At 39.5% G+C, this 18,396-nt stretch overlaps 1 long non-coding RNA gene across 1 annotated transcript; it reads left to right on the forward strand.

The window, feature by feature from the left end:
- Nucleotides 1–4,018: 4,018 nt before the first annotated feature.
- Nucleotides 4,019–12,312, forward strand: LOC129730470 (uncharacterized). Its single transcript, XR_008728856.1, has 3 exons — nt 4,019–4,436; nt 4,508–4,771; nt 11,868–12,312. It is a non-coding gene; the product is annotated as an uncharacterized LOC129730470 (long non-coding RNA).
- Nucleotides 12,313–18,396: the final 6,084 nt, after the last annotated feature.

Raw genomic sequence — 18,396 nt, forward strand, 5'->3', positions numbered from 1 at the left:
GCATTTATTAGCTATCTTCCGATTTGATCGGACTCGTTGTTATTGTTGTATATTTATTTACAGTACTTCCATCCGTTGTTCCCGCTTGAAATGCATGACGATGCTGGATACACTCCTCTCAATAGCGTTGATAATTAGTTTAAATTATTAAGTATAAAGGTACTTGACGGTTCATGGAGTCCCGGATACCGAATACATGCGATGCAACTCGCCCGCCACAGACTGGTCGGGGAGAGAGCGAGAAACAGGAAGTGGCAAGTTTAGCTGAAGAGACTGGCTGCTGCACTTGAATACGCTATCGGTTACAATAAAAAGTTGCTAAACGACTCTCACTTGTAGATATGACTTTTTGTCTGCCATGATAATGGTTTGCATTGTTAGAGTCAATTATTCGGTAATGATGGACAAGCGGCACCCTCCGCGCAATGAGTAGCATATCTAATTAAAGCTTTTGATATGTAGATAATTGAGTGCTTCGAATAACTTTCTATGATATGAAAAATACTGTTAGTACAAGTGTTGAAATTAATAAAGAAGAGGTTAAGTACATTGATTTGTTTCTCACAAACTCGACCGTGGTTAGTTGGTTAACTCTCCCACACATTCCACACATACTACCATGCATAGTGTCTATTTGATCAAAATTTACTATTGTTTTGAACTTTAACTCTACATATTTTAAAATAAGAAATATACCATAGTATCTGATCATTCTTTAGTTCACATTTCATCTCGTAACTTTAGAATTACGGACCGTTCTGTAATGAAATCTGTCAATTGGGCATCTGACAAAATATTTTTCGTTTGTAAATAATTATATTGGAATGATCGGTAAGTTTTTCTGAAAAAAAGTTGTTTCGTTATTTTATTACATAAATGTTAAATTAAACGTGTAATTATCATTACATTTCATATTCATCTACGGGGCAGTGAGGCCTTTTATTTGATATGAAGATTGTTAAAATCAATTAGGCCAGAAAGAGAATTACTGTTACAAATAGAAAAATTATAGGCTAGACGAACTTAATCGAATGTTTTATTAATACTTGCTCCGTTCAGCCCAGCATCTAAATTGTTTTATGATTATTTCTATGCTTTACTGAGAGAAAAAATAGTGAGGGAGGGGGGTATATATGAAATAGGTTACTGTCTATAAAAACTTAATTGTTTTTAAATCGGCAATTCCGACTCACATTTTTATTTCCTGCAGTATGGGTTTAGAAGTAGGATAAGCAAAACCACGTATCACACTTTGTAGAAGAAATTACTAAACACAGAGTATAAAAATGACGATATTTATTTAACAACTCAATAGCCAACTTTTCCCGGTAATTTCTTCGACTTGAGGCCCCGTTTCAATTTACTAACTTTTCAAAATGACTGCTACGCCTACAGTTATCTGGCGAACTTCTCCAGGAGTGCCGTAGCCTGATTAATTGCATGAGAAGCAGTTAAGGGAAAAATTACCGCTGGCTCAGTGGATAATTTCTCGCCATCAAGAACTGCAATCGAATACGAGATATTAGAGACCCAATATTATGCTGCCATAAAAGATCCATCCGTTAATTAACAACATAAACCATGCAATCTGCTATTTGGGGCAACTGAAGAAACCCTTTCACAGTTGGAAAGTTCGATTCTTGTTTCCCGCTTGGTAGCATTATAGGCACATAAAACATTCGAGCACAAGGAACAACATTTAATTTTGATGTTCGAACTTGTTCGAGTTTCCTCGCAATCTTTCGCTTTGAGTGAAAACATTTTTATTAAATGTGTCAATCATGCAGTACCAAATTTGATCGCTTATGTTTGATTACTTGATTGTTTCTTCTGAATGAAACTCGATTTGTTTGGTCCAATAACTGAGAGCAGGACATTAAAAATGTACATGAATTAGAAACACAAACAGGGGAATCTTAATAGGAATAATGTGTATTTACGTTTGTTAGATGATATCGAAGATGAATTATCTTCGTCTTAATTATAGGTAATTTAGGAATAGAAAATGTGTAGGTACAAGAACTTACATTTAATCGTTTCTAATGATGCAAGTTTGTATTTTATTTTTATTTTTTTTTTCGGACCACTCACTGCGACCACAAATATTAACCTTTTCAGATATCGTCCGAATGTCTTCTCCTGCTGCTCTACCTTAACCTAAAAACGGAATGCTTAATAATTTAAATAACTGATAAAGTAAAAATGCTGGAACGGCTTTAAATTACAACGGATGGTTCAGAAGAAATTAAACACTTTTCCACATAATTACTACCAGCCGTTAGTACAACATTACATTCGAAAAAGTTATATAATCGTCAATAATTATAGAATATAATCGGTTAACAATCACGAAAATAAAAAAGGCGTCTCATTCATACAAAACTATCGCGACAAAATTTTTTTTTGTAACTTTTTCTGTTTAAACGATAATAACGGTCGTTCGGATTTTAATCACAAATTTGAAATTTTCACCAAAACGTTCCAAAATTGCTCATATGGATTTTATCGCCAATTTTCTACCAAAAACAACTCTAGGTTCATCGTTTTCCACCCTCACAGGAGTATGGCTCAAGCAATATAAAATTATTGCCCTAGGTGACGAACCGGAAAATTCAATAAAACTTAGATTTTGTTTGTGGAATACCCGAGCGGGCCCCGTGAAATATTTATTCGCCCACGGATGAAAGACTAGTGCAAGAGGGCGCTCGAATGGTGCCCCGCGTGACGAAACTTTATTGCAGGACGGCTGCACAGTGCAAATATTTCGACACAATTTCCCACCCAAATATTTGAGGCTGTCGGTGTTGGCTTTGCCTACACCTGATGAAAAACCATGCGTCTAAGCACTAGACGCCGGTTGAGTTCGGAAGCGTGTCGTTGTTTGTTTGTTTATGTAGGTTATTACCACGCCACTTTCAACCGTCCTTCAATCGGAATGCTGGTTGATACCTGCTTACATGAATTTCTGCTTTTCCTTTTTTTCCTGTCGACGAAGCATTTTTTATCCTTGACCATAATGCCCCTCTGGCGAAAAATCCCGGCCCTGGTACGTTTTTACTAGATGTTTGATGTGCGAGCAAAGATCAATTCGCTTCCGGCCGCTTATTCTCAATAGTGCGCAGAAAATTCCAGTAACTTCAACGTCCATTGCAGCGCGATGTTCGAGTAAATATAATTTTCATGCTCATACAATATGTATGACTGGTAAACACAAGTAAGCGGCCGCTGATGTTTGCATTCAAAATCCATTCAGCAAAACTCTGCTTCCAGAGTACTTTCGTAAAAAAAAAAACAAATTACAGCTAGGGTGCGACTGTGCTGACGCCACACGTCGATATTACGCATTCAAAGATACTAAAATATTTATGACAATGATATTAAGGCTCACAAAGAAAAGAATTGTAAAATTGCGAATTTTCTCCAACGTTTTAAATCAGGCACGATTTGATACTTAATCGTAAATGATAGGAACTATTACGTTTTCAAATAACATCGAATTATAGGTCACTCATCCACACAATTATCGGCAGATTTTTACATCCTCAAATCAGCCCCAAGAAAAATACGTCTATCCATAAAATTTCACGCTATTCTTAAATCCGTAAATTTGGCTTTATGTAACAAACAAAATTTGCCTTGAATCACTCGGAAGATTCCTGCCTTTCTTCTTGTTCTTATTCGGTATGTTCGGTAGCTTCCCGCCGGATATGATCGTCATAATCATCAACGAACGGCTCTGGGGCGATAGCGGTGTGAGAGGGAATGCAAATTCCTTTTCTTCGTTGTGCATTGACGTCCGGAACTGAGTGGTTCACGAAAAAAAAGGCTACAGTTTTGGACGACTTCAACATTAGGTTTGGAATTTGAAATTGTTTCTCTGCTAAACACGTTTCATGACTCCATCCAGCGTTAGGTTCGAGCGAATTTTTTCGTGACCAGCAATCATATCTGTGGTTTATTTTTTGTCCTGTTGCTAGCAATGCCTTCGTTTAAATTATCATAGCACACATACAATAATGATGGCTTTCCTCGGCAGTGGCAGAAGCTTGCTAACAGTCAAAGCATAACCATAGAAGAACTCCACCGGACGGTACGACACCCAGCCAACAAGCAAGCGCAAGACTGGGTAATATCTATTGGTATGTATACATAGAAAATGGGAAGAGCTCATCTTCCATCTATTAGACTGAGGAAAGACAGCCAGCTTCAGTGTCACGCAGAGGAAAACAGACAGGAAACTGTTTGACTGCCGCACACATACCCACACACACATACACCAATCCACCCGCTGCCAGTTAACTATCTGCTCACCCGAAGACATTCGATTTTGTGGATGTGGAAATGCAAGGATATTTGGTGGTTTGCTACCGCGAGGGAAATCGTTCGGCGCTGCGAATTACATCCCGAAGCAGATTTTGCGTAATACATTTTTAATGGTGCTGATATTAAATAAGGAAATTGCAGCTAAATTTAACTTAATGTGTCATTAATTTTTGTGGCTTTACAGGAAGAAATATGCTGGAGAAATTTGCACGCCAACAATTTAGCATAGATAATGGTTATGAATTTGGTAGAAAACTGGTAGCAATTAGCATCGCAACTACGATTTGCCATTACATTACATTAAGTCACATATTTAATCAAACCATTTTTATTAAAGTTTATTGGATTTTCTTAGCTGGTGATGATGAGATGATGCAAACAACCAGACGAAAGAGTCGCTATCCAACGGCTTAGCTTGATATTTGAGAACAAAAGGAGCAAACTAAAAGTAAGAAAAACAAACAATAACGGGTTTTTGTTCGCATTAAAAATGTTTTATCGAAATCAATGCAACAGAAATTTTAACATAATTCAAAATAATTTACGGATTTAAAAAAAATAACAGAACTCGAACCTGTTTTACAAATTGTTTAGGTCGTATCGTTAATGAAATAAATGTTTTTCGAAAAAACTTGATTAAAAGTATCAAACAATACCAACGATAAAAGCAACTATTTGTTTTTGCCATTCGAATTAAAGAAGTAGGGGAACTGCTCCATTATTCATCTCAGCCCGTGTATTTATCTCATACAATATGAAAACACAATTGAAAACAGGAAAAAATGCATATTTTCTCACTAAACCAATCTACTAATCCATGGAATGGATTCTTCTTAGTTTACTTTAGATTCCTCATAAAGTATAATCCTCGAAAACTCACTTAAAAGCTCTAAATTTGATATTATTGTCGGGCATCTGCACTCGAAAACTTATTTAATTCAATCACCTACCTCAGAAAACAAAATCCGCGCAATGTTCTATACGGCTACAACGGGACTCGTTCAGCAGCCAACCAAAGTTTTCTTCATCACTAGCGGACCACTTTTAATTTTAATCACTGAACAAAATCACTCACTACACTTAGAATACTTTAATCTTTGAAATGTTCACCTCAAATTTCCTAAAACTAGCTTGAATTAGTAGAAATATATGAGATGAATTTCTACAATTCCTAAATTTCATCTGTATATATTTTCATCTGTTTTCACTGCGTTGAAGAAAATCAAAAGTTGCCAAATCAGTTTCTGTTAATACGAAAAAATCATACTAAAAATGTTGAATTATTTCGACTTAATTAACATAAATCGACAGCACTGCAGTGGGACCTAGGATATCAATTTTGCACGTAAACAACTACAGCGGATCATTCCGTCCCGAGCGCTCGACGAAAACGGACGCATTAAGTGATTGTCTCGCTATAAAGTCGCTTCTGTGTGAAGAAGAAAGGAAGCATTGCTTACTCGGTCGTGTTTCAAAGAGTGCGAAGTGCGGTGTAAAGACAAACTGATAATCCGAAGGTCATCCTGCTATTGTGCTATAGCTGTGCCGCTGCGAAGCTGCCCGTTCCAGCACCGAAAGGCTCGGTGATTGTGCTATTGAAGACAACAAAAAAGAGGTACGTGATTCTTTGCCACTGTACTGTTGCGCTAGTTTGAGCGCAATGGATGTGGATCCCTTAGCCCCCGATCCCCCGTCTCCAAACCCACCCGACCCTGTTCCTCCTGTTCACCCCCCCTCTGTCCCTGCTTTAGTCAATCCTCGTCGCAGGCTCTACCCAGACGGATCAACGGGTCCACTGGTTCTCTACATGATGCCCAAACCAGGAGGAAAATCACTGAACACGTTACAAATCGCGAAAGATCTGACGTCACGATACAAGGCCGTGACCGAAATCGCAAAAGTCAGACCAATCAAGCTCCGTGTCGTGGTCAATGATCTGGATCAGGCCAACGATATAGCTCGCTCTGAGCTCTTTAATGTACCTTTTAGCTCTTTAATGTACTTTAATGTACTGTATGTACCTGCACGAGACGTGGAGATCGACGGTGTAATAACCGATTCGAGTCTGACTGTTTAGTGTATTCTGGGAAGCGGCGTCGGCTGCTTCAAAAAATCCACTACCGAGGCGAAAGTATTGGATGTTAAGCAATTACGGTCCATGTCGCTCGTCTCCGGTAGAAAAGTATACACTCCGTCAGACTTGTTTCGCGTTACGTTTGCCGGATCTGCACTCCCTAGCCACGTTTCTATCAACCAGGTTCGTCTGACTGTGCGTTGCTGCAATAAGGCACGGTGTGGCAAGTGTGGGGAGACTCATGCGGAAGATTCTTGCAGTGTAAACGCTGAAAAGTGTATTCACTGCGGGGAAAATCTGCATGAGCTTTCCGCATGCCCGGTGTACATGCAACGCAGAGATAAAATTAAACGGTCTCTTAAGGAGCGCTCAAAGCGTTCTTACGCTGAGATTCTTAAGAAGACCGTGACCATTTCTACCATAACATCGAACCCCTTTGATCTGTTGTCTTCAGATGAAACCGACTCTGACGAACCACTAGAGGGAACTTCTTTTGCCTGTCTTGGGGAGACTAGAAAGAGGAAAAATCTTTCCTCTCCTAAGCTTCCCAGGAAAGGACCTAAGGTTTCTCAAGATGGAATGAATAATACGAACAAATCTAAAAGTGCTGCGGAAAAGCCGAAGCAAACACCTCCTGGGCTTGCAAATTTAAAGTCCCAGAAGGAGTTCCCAGCACTTCCTGGAACATCTAAAACCCCAGTTGTTCCATTTGCACACCCAGATAATCAAATAAACTCTGTATTGGTGAATTTTTCTAACATCGTGGACTGGATTTTTGAAAACTTCAATATACCTGATCCAATTAAAAATTTCCTCACAGTACTTCTCCCAACAGTAAGATCATTTTTGGAGCAGTTGACTGCCCAATGGCCCCTCCTTGCAGCAATTGTATCCTTCGATGCCTAATTCAACTGCGTATATGAAGGATTCTATCTCTGTCTTACAGTGGAATTGTAGAAGTATTTTACCAAAAATTGATTCGTTTAAAGTTTTGATAAATAAAAACAAATGCGATGCATTTTCCCTTTGTGAAACTTGGCTTACTTCAAATATTGATCTTAACTTCCATGATTTTAATATCATTCGCCATGATCGAGACACCCCATATGGAGGAGTACTTCTAGGGATTAAAAAGTGCTATTCTTTCTATCGTATTAACCTCCCCTCGATTCCAGGCATCGAAGTTGTCGCATGTCAAATGACAATACAAGGTAAAGAGCTTTGTATTGCCTCAATATATATTCCTCCCAGAGCACAGGTTGGGCAACGGCTGCTCTTTGATTTAATAGAACTTCTTCCCTCGCCACGTTTGATTTTGGGAGACTTCAACTCTCATGGTGTGGCTTGGGGTTCCCCTTACAATGATAACCGCTCCTCTTTGATCTATAACCTTTGCGATGACTTCGACATGACTATTTTGAACAACGGTGAAATGACACGTATCCCGAAACCTCCAGCGCGCCCAAGCGCTTTTGATCTATCCTTATGTTCGACGTCGCTACGGTTGGATTGCACATGGAAGGTAATCCTCGATCCTCACGGTAGCGACCATTTGCCTATTCTTATTTCAATTACTAACGGTTCAACTCGCATGCGACCAATTGATATTCCGTATGACCTCACACGGAATGTCGATTGGAAGTTATACGAGGAAATGATTTCAAAAACGGTCGATTCGATTCAACATCATCCACCGCTTGAAGAATACAACCTCCTCGCGGGCTTGATTCTCGACGCCGCGTTGCAAGCCCAAACGAAGAAATACCCTGGCGTAACGATCAAAGAACCGCCTCCCACTCCGTGGTGGGACAAAGAGTGCTCCGATGCCTACACGCAAAGATCCGACGCGTATCTGAATTTCCGGGATACAGACGATGCCGACGACTTTAAACGTTATTCGGAGCTTGATACCAAGTTTAAAAGCTTGACTAAGGCAAAGAAACGCGGATATTGGCGTCGGTTCGTAAACGAGACGTCGAGGGAGACATCAATGAGCACTCTTTGGAACACAGCCCGAAGAATGCGGAATCGCGTAACGGTCAACGAAAGCGAGGAGTCTTCAAGTAGGTGGATATTTGATTTTGCCAGGAAAGTATGTCCGGACTCTGTTCCTGCGCAAAACCTTGTTCGCGATACGTCTCCGGGCCACGACGCGATAGAATCACCTTTTACGATGGCAGAATTTTCAGTTGCCCTCCTGTCCTGTAACAATAACGCGCCTGGGTTAGATAGAATCAAATTCAACTCGTTGAAGAATCTACCCGGCAATGCCAAGAGGCGCTTGTTGAACTTGTTCAATAAGTTCCTGGTGCAAAACATTGTACCGCAGGATTGGAGGCAAGTGAAGGTGATCGCCATCCAAAAACCAGGGAAGCCAGCTTCTGATCACAACTCTTATAGGCCGATTGCAATGCTATCCTGTATCCGGAAATTGATGGAAAAAATGATACTCCGTCGTTTAGACCATTGGGTCGAATCAAATGGCCTACTATCGGATACTTAATTTGGCTTCCGCCGTGCCAAAGGGACGAATGATTGTCTTGCGCTGCTTTCAACAGATATTCAGCTGGCGTATGCTTGCAAAGAACAAATGGCGTCTGCGTTCTTGGACATTAAGGGTTAATTTGATTCCGTTTCTATTGACATTCTTTCGGGTAAACTTCACCGACAAGGATTTTCTCCAATTTTGAACAATTTTTTGCACAATTTGCTGTCCGAAAAGCACATGCATTTTACGCATGGTGATTTGGCAACTTTTCGAATTAGCTACATGGGTCTTCCCCAGGCCTCATGTTTAAGCCCCCTTCTTTACAATTTTTATGTAAATGACATCGACGAATGTCTGGCAAATTCATGCACGATAAGACAACTTGCCGACGACAGCGTGGTCTCTGTTACAGGAGCCAAAGCTGCCGATTTGCAAGGACCATTGCAAGATACCTTGGACAATTTGTCTGCTTGGGCTTTACAGCTAGGTATCGAATTCTCTCCGGAGAAAACTGAGATAGTAGTTTTTTCTAGGAAGCATGAACCTGCTCAGCTCCAAGCACAATTAATGGGTAAAACGATCTCTCAGGTTTTGGTGCATAAGAATCTTGGTGTCTGGTTCGACTCTAAGGGCACCTGGGGTTGCCATGTTAGGTATCTGATGAAGGAAGGTCAGCAAAGAGTAAATTTTCTTCGTACAATAACCGGATCATGTTGGGGAGCCCACCCAGGAGACCTTATAAGGCTTTACCAAACAACGATATTGTCTGTAATTGAGTACGGGTGTTTTTGCTTCCGCTCCGCAGCAAACACACATTTGATCAAACTGGAGCGAATACAATATCGTTGTTTGCGTATCGCCTTAGGTTGCATGCAATCGACCCATACGATGAGTTTGGAGGTCTTAGCCGGAGTTCTACCATTGAAAAACCGCTTCTGGAGCCTGTCTTCTCGTATTCTTATCAAATGTGAGGTCTTGAACCGTCCTGTGATTGGAAATTTTGAAAGGTTAATCGAACTCAATTCTCAAACCCGTTTTATGACATTGTATTTCAATCACATGTCCCAAAATATTAACCCTTCTTTGAATATTCCAAATCGTGTCAACTTATCAAATACTTCTGATTCTACTGTGTTTTTCGATACATCCATGATAGAAGAAACTCGTGGAATCCCGGATCATTTACGCGTGCAGCAGATCCCTAAATTTTTTTCCAATAAATATCGAAACATCAACTGCAACAATATGTTCTACACTGACGGATCACTTCTCGATGGGTCCACTGGCTTCGGTGTCTTCAATAACAATTTAACCGTCTCCCATAAGCTCGATAATCCTGCTTCTGTTTACGTCGCAGAATTAGCTGCTATTCAGTACACCCTAGGGATTATCGAAACAATGCCCACGGACCATTATTTCATCTTTACGGACAGTCTCAGTTCTATTGAGGCTCTTCGATCGATGAAAGATGTTAAGCACTCTCCGTATTTCCTGGGGAAAATACGGGAACATCTGAGTGCTTTATCCGAAAAATCGTTTCAGATTACCTTAGCGTGGGTCCCATCTCACTGCTCGATACCGGGCAATGAGAAAGCGGACTCTTTGGCTAAGGCGGGCGCATCAAACGGTGAAATTTATGAAAGACCAATTGCTTTTAATGAATTTTTCTCATTTGTACGTCAGAATACGATCATCAGTTGGCAAAATTCTTGGACCAGAGGGGAACTGGGAAGGTGGTTACATTCCATTATACCCAAGGTATCGACGAATCCGTGGTTCAAGGGGTTGGATGTAGGTCGAGATTTCATTTGCGTGATGTCTCGGCTTATGTCCAATCACTATAGATTTGATGCGCATCTCCGTCGTATTGGGCTCAGGGAAAGTGGTATCTGTGCCTGTGGTGAAGGTTATCACGACATAGAGCACGTTGTTTTGTCATGCCCTGTACACCGTGACGCCAGGTCTAAATTAATAACTTCCCTCCGGGCCGAGGGTAGAGAACCAGCTGTCCCTGTTTGTGATGTCTTGGCGAGTCGCGACCTACCCTACATGTCCCTTATATACATTTCCCTGAAATCCATCCATGCCCAAGTCTAGTCCCATTCCTTTCCACCCACATTCAACAAAACGGCAAGAACACGTCGTAGACCTCGATTTTGGAACCAGCAATTAAACCCCACACGAACTCGCCAGGAAAACCCGAGGCCTTTCTTTATTTCTTGGCTCAGCGGCACACACCATATGGCAACTTGAACACCAGCGAACAACAACAACGAACCAAAACCAGCAACTTGACCCCGCACAATACCCTCAGAACCCGAGGATTACAAGCCCCTGTCCCAGCTCATGACATCGTGGCTTAGCAGAACAAATCCATACATGCTGCATATTCATTCGATGATCATCAGACGACCATTCAACTACAAAACACTGATTGAAAAATACATGCTAGTTTTAAGATAGACTTAATTTCAGCTCGTAGTCGGCAGCGAGGATAAAAAATTTGCTTATAGATTTTAAGTCATCCGATATAATTGGCGCCGTTAAACATTGAATTGTATTTGTGTCGTGTCAAATAAATGATTTGTGAAGAAAAAAAACAAACTACAGCGGATATCTTGGTAACCTACTACGACGGGCTGTGCCTATGTTCATTCATGATAATGTGATTCAGTCATGATTAACAGTGTGATGAATATGGTGGCGTCGTGAGATGAATAATTGAGCAGTGATTCAAGTTTTGAGATGGATATGGAAGCGTTGTGAAAAATGGTTTGTTTTACAAAATTCAGGATGAATCTAGCTAAATTTACTATATATACAATTCTGAACGATTCCATAAGAGCACGTAAGCATATTTAGTTTATTTGTTGAATGATTTCGTGTAAATTTGGTGTTTAATCCGTGCATTCTTCGTGAATATCGGCTTAATGAGATGAATAATGGAGCAGTTTTGTAAAGATTTTTGTATCAATTTTACAGTTTGTCGAGGCTAATTAAATTTCTGTTTTCGAGGACCAAACGTGGATTCAGATCTATGTTTCATGGTAAGTAAGGCTCGCACCCGGCTGTCCAACGTATTTCAATCGAAATCGAAGAGGAGGATACATTTGAATGTCCAGAGACCATCAAAGAAAAGAGTTGCTGCAAAATACACTCGGAAAGTTGGTGGATGAATTCATGAACCAGTTAAAATGGACCTGAACGAGCAGTGAAAACACATCCACGACGCAGTCAGTGAAACAGCACGAGATATGCATGGCAGTACCCAAGTAACAATTCTATAGCTACTTGGTTTTCTAACGGTTTTATCACATCAATGAATATTACCAACGGTTTTATGGCGGTTGAACCCGTTGCCAAAAATAGCAAGTCGTAATAAACACTGATAGCTGTCAATAAAACTCTAATAAAACTTACAATAAAACCGGCAAGTGTCAATGCGATTTTTCTTTATTATTGGCTTATTATTACTATCTATTGCCCCATAAAACCACTCCAGCTTACTGTCAAATAACATAGAAACCAGTTTTATTGCCGTTATTCAAAATCTAAAAAACTACTAGTTGGCTATGAAAAATATCTCATAAAATTGTAATAAGTGCCCAGTTTTAACCTGTCAAACTTGTAAACAAATATATGCAGGCAATGATATACATACAGGTAAGACAAAACCGGCTTATTCGGTTTAGTGTGATGCAGAATTCTGTTGCAGTCTCCGTAAAATGCTTTAGAGCATCTTGTGATGTGTGATGTCAGATTTTTTATAAAAATAAAGTTGTCTAGGCCCCAGGGATTTACCATATTTTTCTCGAATAATACAGGCATCCAACCTTTGCCGCACCTTGCAACATATATATCATTGAACTAGGCTTATTACGGTTACGATTGATACCAACTAATTACCAATCGCGCCATATTGATCTTTTGAAACTTTTTATGATCTTGAAACGAAAATCGAATCGTCGTCTGACTAACAAGTAAATTGAACATCCAAAGTTGATTTCGATCTATCTCTGTATTGAAAAACACGGCTAGATTTTTTTCTGAGAACCTGAGCTAAAACAATCCAATTCATTTTTGCTAGCAATGAGATCATTTTTGTAAGTCCGTACTATTTTGATGGCGCATAAATTTTAAGCGCCTATGTTCTCAAAATGCACGACAAATTTTCATGCGCATATGCTTGAGAGCTACAAAACCTACCAAAACCCCTTTTTATTTCTTATCTTTTTACAATATCACCATCAAATGAAATCGATTGCACGATGATAACCAACACAGGTGAAACATTTCTCCCGCGACAAGATATTTCCTTATTAAAAAGTGACGTGATGTTCTGGTGTGTGTGCAGGAACGGCACAAAAATTCAACTTATTACGGTTGCTGTCAAGCAATGAAAGTACAATTGGACTTATTGTGGCAAGTAGCAGAGCGCAATAATGCAACCAAACCTATTGCGCTCTTAAAGAGGTAATGCCAGCTGCTTTTAGTATGCGGTACTCTTTTCATGTGGTTTTAAAGCAGTTTTATTGCCATTCTTATAATTGCTTCAATAAGCTTGGCAAGGGTTGGCCACCTGGCTGTAAAGCAAACACACAGCGGTTATCAGAAGGCTCTGATAGTATTTCTAGTTTTAACAGCAGTTTTGCAAAATTGGTCATGAAAACCGCTAAAAAAATGCAATACGACTTAAATTGTTACTTGGGTAGGAACTGCTATCGTTTTAGTAGCAGCAAATCGTGTGACGCCTCAAATAAGAGAGAAATACCAAGAAGCTACAGCAGCCGGAAAGAGACTCCATTGCCGTAAAAACGCGAACACTACAATCGCGTCCTTGTGGAGACGGAGAATAGCTTCGCTAGGCACGACCGAAGCTGAAAAACTACAAAGCCGCTGGAAAGGACGGCTTACCGGCCAAAGGTTTTTGAGACTAAGATAAGTGGCGGTATAGAGCTTCAGAGTATTCTGAGGTTATGGTCTGAAGTGTAACTACCTAACAAGGAACATAGACTTGACTGTGGCAACTATCGAGGTATAAACATTCTCAACTCCGCATAAAAAATCTCATGGCCATGGCCCTCCTGCTCCCCTCCCTAAATCCGACTATGATTAGGCCCATTGCAGGATGCTTTTTTTGGTGAATACCAATGCGGTTTACAAGCGGAAAGATCTACAGTTGTTTACTTTGAAACAGGTCCTTGACAAGTTTCGAAAACAAATCGTCTTTCCCCCTTGTAGAAAACTGAACCACTGCGACTATTATTCTATCTATTGTGGTATGCTCCGAATTACTCTAAGTACGTACGAGCAGGTTTGTCACTATTTTGCGAGTTGATGCTCTTGCTACATCGCACATTCATCCCGGGCAACACACTCCGTATGGACTTTCCTTTCTAATATCGGCAGATTCTACGCGTCCGTTACCAAAGATATGCAATCTGCGTTGTAATAATACTTGGCATGACAGAGGGCCTGGCGTCATTGGTAACATCTCTGCCTACCACTCTGGTGGCCTGGGCTCGAATCTCAACGCCGCCATAGGTATCGATGGTTGTGGGGTGACGTGATCCACTCACATCCAACCCAACTGGTCTAGATTTAATCTTAGCTGACATCGGGAGATTTTCTGAGGCGAAAAATCTCTAGGATCACGCCTTCCATCGCATGAGGAAGTAAAGCCGTTGGTCCGTTAGCCGGTCCGTTAATCAACGGGTTGCTAGTGGCGGAACTAGACCAACGGAAAATAAGTGAGAATAAAAAAAAAAAATTGACATTCGCAAAATAAGTGTTCCGATGTTTCGCTTTCGCTGCCACAAAGGCGACATCTATCATCATCAAGTTTTCCTAGCTTCTTGAGATTCGGACAGTGCCCTGTGTGTGATTAGACATGTGAATGTCCTCAGGTATTTCTTTATGAGCCTATGAAGAACGGAGCTCTTCTCACGATTTGGCTCTATGTTTTTTTTTTCGGATGTTGTAGCCCACTTGTGATAGCTCAATTTACTTTGATGGTTGCTATCTTACATCCAACGAGTTCAGCTTTAGAAGCGCTCGGTGAGTCCCCACAAAAAGGTTCTGGACCAACAATGTAGTGGATGACCCTTGTGTGGCTAGTGAGTCTTCCTTCTCATTTTTTCGATTGCAGCCACCAGTAACGCAATACAAATTAACCTAGTTTTTCCTCAGCCAGCTGTCGGAGCGTTAAGATGCATTCCCACACTAGTTTAGAGAGGCAAAAAGGAGAATTCAGGGCTTTAAGTGCTGTCTGACTATCGCAGAAAATCCAGATATTTGCGAGTTAGCAAATTTTTCCAGACACGTAGTCGCGCATTCTATTAATCATCGCGTATATTTCCGCCTGGAATACTGCCAATGTCCCATTGGGAAAAATTATTAATTCCTAGCTCTGTTAATCCCATTTCCGTGGAATTGTTTATTTCAGAACCGTCTGTGTAGAAGAAGCAAAGTGAGCCGTCGTTGCTTTTTATTAGATTATTTTTTTGGAAATCTTCCAGTATTCTTAGTTCACCCTGCCAATTCGGCCTCAGAGGACTTTTTCCCGATTCTAAACTAAACGACTAAAAATTTGAAGCTTTTTAGAGGCTCTCCACAACAAACACGCTATATGAAAGCTCTCTCTCTCCTCATTATGCCAGTATTTTTTGTTTTGTTTATGCTTGTTCTGTTCAAAATGGCGTCAGTTCTGTTCAAAATGGCGTCGGTACAAGGAGCATTCCGCAAGAGCATTGTACAATTCGCTATGAACTGCACAATAATTTTGGCAAAAGCTTCATGGCAAACCAGTTTGAAAGCTAAAATCTTCCGGTTTCTGATGTGTATGATTTCCTGCAGCGCTCAACTATAGTCCGCCTGGAAGGTATTGGAAAACCGGTCAGAGTAGTGGGCAGAAAATAAATTTTTCATTTTCGTCTAAATCATGGTTCAAGCCTAGTGGTTTGGTTATCAATCAAAATGTATACTAGAATGTTTGAACAGAAATATAATTCCATTTCTATCAAAACATGATACCGATGAAAAGTATGTATTTTGGTCAAATAAAATATCATCACATTACGTCAAAAAAGGGGTTCTGACTTTGTACCCCAAACACGCAACCCAACGAATCTACCTTAGTATCGTCCAATCGAAAATTTCTTTGGGATTTTGAGTTCCTTCGGTACAAAAATAACTGGAGATCAACGAATTGCGACCAGTTGATTGGTAGAATCAGAAGATGCATTCCAAAAGCGGACTCGAAGATCGTACAACGCTCTTGTTCCGGCGTCATAAGAAAGCTTCATCGAAAGGCAGGTAACGGACCATTCTCGAATGTTCAATATTTTTTTTGTTAGTTTATAATGAATGAGAAATGAATCAGTTTCTCTTTGAGTTCATCCAAATTTCTAGTTGTCAACCGTTAGTTGAACCACCTGATGAAGTGGAAGAAGGTGAAGTATTACTTATAAGGTTTATAATGGAGTACTTCTCATAGCTGCACTAATCAATACACAGGCTAATTTTTTTCCAATGACTCTACTGCATACCCATAAAACGTTGGTAGCCTCCTAAGCAACCAGAACTACGAATTTCACTAAAGAGCCAGTTCGCGAGAGGCGCAACCGCATGTTGTTTTGATGTTCTCCGATTGGGCTGAAATTTTCAGCATTTGTTTGTCTATTTAAGGTAGGAAGTTTTGCAAAATTTCAATTTTTTTTATTGAGGTTAAGTGGGGTAAAACGGCCATTGAAAATGATATGTCCAAAAACGTCCAAATTCTAAAAAGTGCAATAACTCCTGCTAGACTTGATGGATTTTTTTAAAAATTTGTGGTATTATTCTACACTAAGAGTACTTCAAAACGCATGGTAACAATATACGGTAAAGAGGTAAATTGACGAACAAAAACGCATTTTTCTTTCAAAAATTGTCAATTTTCAGGGTCATCCTACTCTTTTCAACATCGCTAGAAAAAATATCTGAATATGGCGTTTTGTAGAGCAACTCAAGAGCTTTAATGTCATGTATAAGCCAAGTGTGCCAAATGGGGTAAAACGGCCCTAGAAGGTTTTTTCAAAAAACTGTCAAAATCACTAGAATCACTTAAGTTCCTGCTAGACTTGAAAGATTTTACTTAAAATTTGGATTATCACTGTCCCTTACCAGAACTACCTACTCTACCAGAAGATACACAATTTGGGGTAAAACGTTCCTTGAAGATTTTTTTTTTCGAAAAATGCCGTCAAAATCACCAAAACTGCAATAACTCGGGTTAGACTTAATAACTCTAGTTAGATACGAACTTAAGGGTAAGATGACATAAGTGACAAATAGATTTACATGACGAAAAAAAATATTTTTTTTTGGAAAATACTTGGCGAATTTCAGGGTGCCATTTTCTCAACAAAAAACAGTCCAAAACCCGAAGTTAGCATTTTATAAAACAACTACAGAGCTGTTATTTGATATCAATTCCAGATGCATCATTTGGAAACTGACTAAAAAGGATTGAACTTTTTCTTGACTTTTTCACTAGGTTTCAAGAAAAGCATCAAACCCTGTAAAAGACAATATCGATGAGACGGTTGCCGAAAGACTGCAATATTTCGAGTTTTGCTAAAGCAAATGAAGCAAGTTATGGTTTGAGTTTCATGTTTTTCTTCTTAATTTTATTGTTTTTAAATTTAATTTAAATCTTTTTAATTTGATTATTTTTAACTTAATTGTCTTCGGTCTCATTTTTCGCTTTTTCCTGAGTGTTGGCCAAAAAAATCATGTTACTCTGGTTACTGTTGTATCAACAAATATGAACAATCATTTTAAAAAATCACCACTTCGAACATTAATGCTTAACAATTTTTACTCATGATGTTCTTCAACGTTCATCAAAGCACCATCTTCCTTTACGCTAAGTTTTGCATATATAACTATTGCAGAGAATCGTGCAAATAACGATTTTATTTGCTCCACGGATAAGTAGGAACTCGGTTGGAATTATTTATTTTCGCGACCATCATGTCGATAATATCTTTTACCTTGTTTGAAGCTTTTCGTGGAGTCAAGGAAAACTTTAGTGCTTTTTAGTCACTTCCCAAAAGATGCATCTGGATATTATGCCAAATAAAAGCTTTGTAGTTGTTTATAAAATGCTAACTTCTGGCTCTGGACCTTTTCTGTAGAGAAAATAGCACCCCGAAAATCGCTAAGTATTTCTCAAGAGAAATATTTATTTTCGTTATGTAAATCTATTTGTCATTTTTGTCATCTTGCCCTTAAGTTCGTATTAACTTAGAGTAATTATCTAAATTTTCAGTAAATCTATCAATGGTGAGGTCTCAGTGATAATCCAAATTTTTAGTAAAACATTTTAAGTCTAGCAGAAACTAAAGTGATTTTAGTGATTTTGACGGTTTTTAAAAAAAAACTTTCTAGGACCGCTTTACCCCATTTGGCACCCTTGGCTTATACATGACATTAAAGCTCTTAAGTTGCTCTACAAAACGCCATATTC

Source organism: Wyeomyia smithii, chromosome 3, assembly GCF_029784165.1.
Source record: "Wyeomyia smithii strain HCP4-BCI-WySm-NY-G18 chromosome 3, ASM2978416v1, whole genome shotgun sequence".
In the NCBI taxonomy this organism is placed as follows: domain Eukaryota; kingdom Metazoa; phylum Arthropoda; class Insecta; order Diptera; family Culicidae; genus Wyeomyia; species Wyeomyia smithii.